The sequence below is a fragment of the Oncorhynchus mykiss genome, chromosome 2, assembly GCF_057628025.1.
Source record: "Oncorhynchus mykiss isolate SJ-2025 chromosome 2, ASM5762802v1, whole genome shotgun sequence".
Taxonomy (NCBI): Eukaryota; Metazoa; Chordata; class Actinopteri; order Salmoniformes; family Salmonidae; genus Oncorhynchus; species Oncorhynchus mykiss.
The window spans coordinates 55,509,404-55,515,403 of NC_143023.1; the positions used below are offsets into that span (position 1 = coordinate 55,509,404).

The following is a 6,000-nucleotide window of genomic DNA, read 5'->3' on the forward strand; positions in this document are numbered from 1 at the left end:
ATCCTTCCACAAGGTTCCCACTATAGTCCTCCTTGCTCACCTACGCTTTTTCAGTTCTGCCCACAAATTTTCTATAGGATTGAGGTCAGGGCTTTGTGATAACCACTCCAATACCTTGACTTTGTTGTCCTTAAGCCATTTTTTCACAAGGTGGTGTAAGGTGTAAGGCAGCATTTACTTATAAATTGTTCAATAAACAATGAATCTGTGATACAACTTGTGATTGAGCTTTCTTTCAGAAACTGTCATGGCCCAGTTCCAACATCTCCAAATCATACACTCTAAAAATTAGGGGTTCAACAAGGGTTCTTCAAAGATCCTCAAAGTTGAAGAACCTTAGGGTTCTTGGCACTGAAAATTGCCCCCAAAAGTTTCTTCCAAGAACCCCATAGGAGGTGGGGTTCATCGAGGAACCTCCTTAATTGGTGGGGTTTTTCAGGAATCTAACTGCCCAACTGAAACATTTGGATTTGAATTTAAAGGACAGCAGGCGCAGGCACTTAAACTGAGGAGATCTTTACATTTTTCAGTTAAGGTAAGGTCCCTTGTCCCTTATATGATCTAAATTGATATTGTTTTATGATGATACCATCTATCATTTCATATTTGTTCAAATCTCTGTAAAACAGAAAATGGACACAATTGACTGGATATCAATCAACAAAGAGGTAAGAGTATATATGCTATAAGGATATGTTGAAGGCTAGCTGAATTGGGTGCAGATGACTGAATTGCTCACTTTTGTGTCTGTGTCTGCAGGTATACAGACGAGGAGGCATACAAAGGTATGTCAATTGGTATGTTATGCAGATCACGTGACATCCTCCTCCCTTACCTCTTCAATGAAAATCACATAGGCCTCTACATTATGGACAAGGTATGTGTATGAGTTTTTTTCATTCACATTTACCACAAAAAAACAATGTATGAATACTATCGTGTGCTTGTTTTATTAAACATCTGTATAATTACTATTTTTTTAGATTCACAGGTTTCACCCTCCCTTACACATCTGATGAATATACCAGGAAACCTGTTCGATCACCCTGCACTGCAAAATCATTCTGGCTATGGATACGGAGAACATCAGCACATTAACATCATTACGCCAGAAGATATACCCATTGGACTTAGGGCTCTGCTGAGAGTTTACCTCATATTTGGATATGTTATTCTGCTTTGCCATTAAAATAATAATAAACACTGACAACTGAAATATTGTGTTATTGTTATGCGCATTATTAATAATATTAATCATAATAATAGGAGAGGGGTAGTTAAAACGGTTCTTTGAGGATCCATTAAAAGGGGTTCTTCGAAGAACTTATAGAGGTTCCCAGCACTTTACATTTGAAGAACCCCCAATGGATACTCTAGGAACCTTTTCTTTTTATAGTGTACAGCAAATGAGGGTGTTTTTGTTACCATAAAAGATGAATGGATGGCGTTTTCCAGTCAGTTTTCCACCCCACAGGCTTGTTCATGAGCGCAAAAATGTAGTATGGCTCAATGAAAACATGCTTATACTGTATGTTGCTTTCCACAGTTTGATCATTTGTTGTGCACTCAAATCCTTGTGTGATATTTTTATGGAAGAGTATTAAGGCCAAGTGAAACAGAAGTAAACAGTGAAGGGTGGTGGTACTTGGATATGTGTTGTTGTTGCATGATAGTACTTTAAAAAAGTGACTATTTCAAGAATAAAGGGGCAATATTTCAGGGAACAAAGTCTTCCCCAAAAAATAGTGAATGAAGTGGCAATGATTCGAGAATAAAGTCGCAATATTTCAAGAATAAACTTGGTTGTTTTGGTTAACTGCATGACTCTCTGGCCCCCTGTTACTGTGCGCCACCGTTGGAATGCCTGCAGTTAGATGACCTGGTGAAACTATATTTTAGAAATGGCTTTAGTAACAAGGAAATTCTTTCTCTTTTTGGCACATAATAACCCTATTATTATAAGTAGGCCTATTAGGACCTGGAAGAGGTTGTACCACAGATTATTTTCAGAAGGAGGAACTAACGAAATGGATTTCATCTGTCTGTGCGGCTATATACATAGTTAGAGACAGGTGGGTTGTGTGTGTATGCAGGTGTGTGTACAGTGTGTGTATGCAGGTGTGTGTACACATTCCAGAGTGAAGGAAAAGCAGCCAACAAGTGCTCAGCATGTGGGAACTCCTTCAAGACAGTTGGAAAAGCATTCCTCATGAAGCTGGTTGAGAGAATGCCAAGAGTGTTCAAAGCTGTCACCAAGGCAAAGGGTGGCTATTTTGAAGAATCTCAAATATAAAATACGTATTGATTTGTCTAACACTTTTGTGGTTACTACATGATTCCATATGTGTTATTGATGTCTTGACTATTATTCTGCAATGTAGAAAATAGTAAAAATAAAGAAAACCCTTGAATGAGTAGGTGTGTCCAAACTTTTGACTGGTACTGTGTGTCGAAACGAAAGGTTAACTTACAAATTTGCACAAGTGTAATATGACTCATGAAATATTGATATAACATGGTTAACTAAATAGTCCATGAGTTTGGTGATGTTTGAAGGCAATTGAAGGGAGTTTTAACTAGGGCTGGATAGTATTGATGCACAGACTGGTTCTATAGTGGTATTAAAATGTTTGGTTTGTTAATTAAGGATTGGTGTCCCGCTAGCAACTTCCAGTGAAACTGGAGGGCGCGCAATTCAAATAAATAATCATAAATATTATAGATTTTAAACATTTAGGTACATATAAGTGTCTTATATCGTCTGAAAGCGTAAATTATTGTTAATCTAACCGCACTGTCCGATTTACAGTAGCTATTACAGCGAAAACATGCCATGCGATTGTTTGAGTACAGCGTCCCACATCAAAATATTTTTCCTAGCCCCATCCCCTTTCATTAAAGGAGCGCATTTGTTTATTTTGTTTATTTGTGTTTTATTGGATTTTTTATGAATATTAAAACATACAATCTACCTGCAGCGAAGCCGCTCAATTTACGTTACATTCAGTCATCTAACAGACTCCCATCCAGAGCAACCCACAGAAGCAATCAGGGTCAACGCCCTGCCCAAGGACACGTCGACAGGTCTCCCACCAAGTCAAAACGGGGTCCCAAACCAGCGATCTATCGGCCACCGGCCCAAGCTCCCAACCGCCAGGCCACCAACCCTCCAAGATCCCCCCCCCCCACCACACACAGTTCCCAGAGAGCTGCACCTCAACCATCCGAAATGCAGAAATGTATGAAAATGCAGGAAAATATTTTTGGTTGAAGTTGATTTGAACAGAATACAACAATTAAAATGGAGATAGACTTGAAATCACTTAGAAAACACTTAGAATGTATGTGTTGCCACCCGAGGGTCATGCACTACTCATAAAGCAAAGCGCTAGGCTATTTGGTTTCAGTCAATGTTAGCTTACATGTTAAATGGTTTATAATTTCATGGTTGTAGCATTGTTTAGCACGAGTAATTTATAGCTCATAGCACAGTGAGTTATACTGTATACAGTACAATGTGAATGTGTAGATGTATGGTGATAGTTTTTTTAACCAATTTTTTTTTAAACCCTTTTATTTTTGATACTGGAATGTGAAGAGTTAATAATGAAATAGAGTTGCAATGTATTATTGATTTTGACAACAAAAAAAGATGAACAAAAGTGAACAATGTTTTGAAAACTACTGAATAGTACTAACGTTTCTCCGTTTCATCATTTTACCCTGTTAATTTAGGTATATAATGTGCAAAAGTGCAATATGACAGGTTATTTGTCTGCTGATCACGTCTCAGTACTAGGTGTGTAACACTAGGCTACCAACCAATTTATGTCAGATCAGCGATCATCATCTAATCATCTTCGATCAATTGTTATTTCAAGGGAGAATCTATCCATGAATATTGTAGTGACCTTAACCTATCACCTAGCAACCTCGTCAAGGGGTTCAAACCTCTTGGTGTAACGGTTTAAGGTGTTGGCTTGGCAGTTTCTGGATCGGGTTTGAGTCCAGACTGGGGCTACTCCTGAGTTCGCTACATTGGTGTCAGAAGTGAGAAAGTGGATGTGGGACGATCAGAGAGGAATGTCCACTTGAGGGACTTGGTGTAGAGAACCGTGGGGACACGCTCACCCGAAGGAAGGAGGTAATGAGCGACCTTAACCCAACACCTAGTGACCTCGTCAGGGGGTTTGGACCTCTTGGTGTTAAGGTTTTGGCTTAACAGTCACTGGACCCGGGTTCAAGTCTTGGTCAGGGCTAACCCCTGAATTCGCTACAATATATTCAAGCAGTGCCTCAAATTAGCTAGTTTGTGCATGCAGGAGTGGTCCTTGAGTTGCCTCTCATCCCACAGATACTTGCGTAAAACCCCTGCTTTATTGTTCCATCCTCCCCCAGTCATTGAATAGGCCTATAATTTACTTTCACTTACTGTAAAGTAAAATTAACCTTTATTTAACTAGGCAAATCAGTTAAGAGCAAATGTATTTTTTACAATGACATCCTACCAGGGAATGACAGATTTTTTTACCTTGTCAGCTAAGGGATTTGATCCTGCAAATCCCTTTTGATTACTGGCCCAACCCGCTAACCACTAGGCTACCTGCCGCCCCAATTCACCTAGAAGTTAGGGTACTCAATCTAGTGGGCCGCTATAGGTTTATAAATGGGCCGCACAATAGCGGTGACTCATAGCCCCTGGTCTCCAGGATCCCAAGATAATTTGTTTTATCTGGTGTGCTCACGTAGCCTACGCAGTGTTGGCCTACGAGACTATAGTCTTTAGAAGGATAGTTGCCATAAGGGGGAAATACTACTGTTAGCAAAGCAGCATGGATAATGTTTCCATTATGCAAAGATATTTTGCAGGTGTTCCCCTTGGCTACACAGCAGCTGAACGTTGTAGTGAATTCGGAGGGCAGACTGACAGGGACTCAATCCCAGTTCTCTTCACAGTCAGTGACAGTGCCAAGAGCGTTTTCTTGTTTGTGCTCATAACGTACCGTTAGAAGAGTGTATGCCTATAGTCTGAAATTGCCAGGTGAGAACTCGGTGTGTGTGTGTGTGTGTGTGTGTGTGTGTGTGTGTGTGTGTGTGTGTGTGTGTGTGCGTGCGAGCGAGTTATTAGATCATTAAGATGATAAGTGTGAGTGCACAGTGACGCCTGTTTGAACGAGTGTATTAGATAATTCGATTGATGGCCATTTGTTTGTTTTGCCCCTACCTTTTACCGCCTACACAACCCGCCCGTGTCTACCTACAGTATGTATGTAACCACAGTTCCTCCTTCTGAAAATAATCTGTGGCACAACCTCTTCCAGGTCCTAATAGACCTACTTATAATAATAGGGCTATGTGCTATAGGATTTCCTTGTTACTAAAGCCAATTCTAAAGTATAGTTTCACGAGGTCATCTAACTCAGGTATTTCAATTGTGGAGAGGGTGAGAGACATGGATTTAACCATATCCCCCACGTTAACCTTGAAATAAAATTGCAATTTTATTCTCTAAATGTTAATTTTCTCTAAATTAAATTTAAAAAAAAAAAAATTAAAAAGTTTATTCTTGAAATATTGCCACTTTATTCTTGAAATATTGCCACTTTTTACCTCCACCCATCACAGTTTTTTTTTCATCAACATATCAAAGGTAAGAGGTCACAAGATTAACCAATCAGGTAATTAATAATAGTTATTAGACCAATCTATTACACTCCTTCCCCTTAAAGCTACAATATGTAACTTTTTGGGCGACCCTTACCAAATGCATAGATGTGAGTTATAGATCTGTCATTCTCACTGAAAGCAAGTATAAGAAGCGGCAAATCTGTTCTATGTGCAATATTTCTATGCTTCCTGTTCTTAAGTTTTGTTTTTGTGTCTTTTACTTTCAGTTTGGTACACCAGCTTCAACCAGCAGAAAAACATATATTTTTGGTTATTGAAAAGAAAATGTCACATCGGGTTCAATGGTACAATGCTTCTCCACATTATACATTG

General features: G+C 39.2%; 1 long non-coding RNA gene across 1 annotated transcript; it reads left to right on the top strand.

Moving 5' to 3' along the window:
- Positions 1-750: 750 nt before the first annotated feature.
- Positions 751-1,210, top strand: LOC149985154 (uncharacterized). Its single transcript, XR_016487202.1, has 2 exons — positions 751-877; positions 984-1,210. It is a non-coding gene; the product is annotated as an uncharacterized LOC149985154 (long non-coding RNA).
- The last annotated feature ends 4,790 nt before the right edge of the window (positions 1,211-6,000 follow it).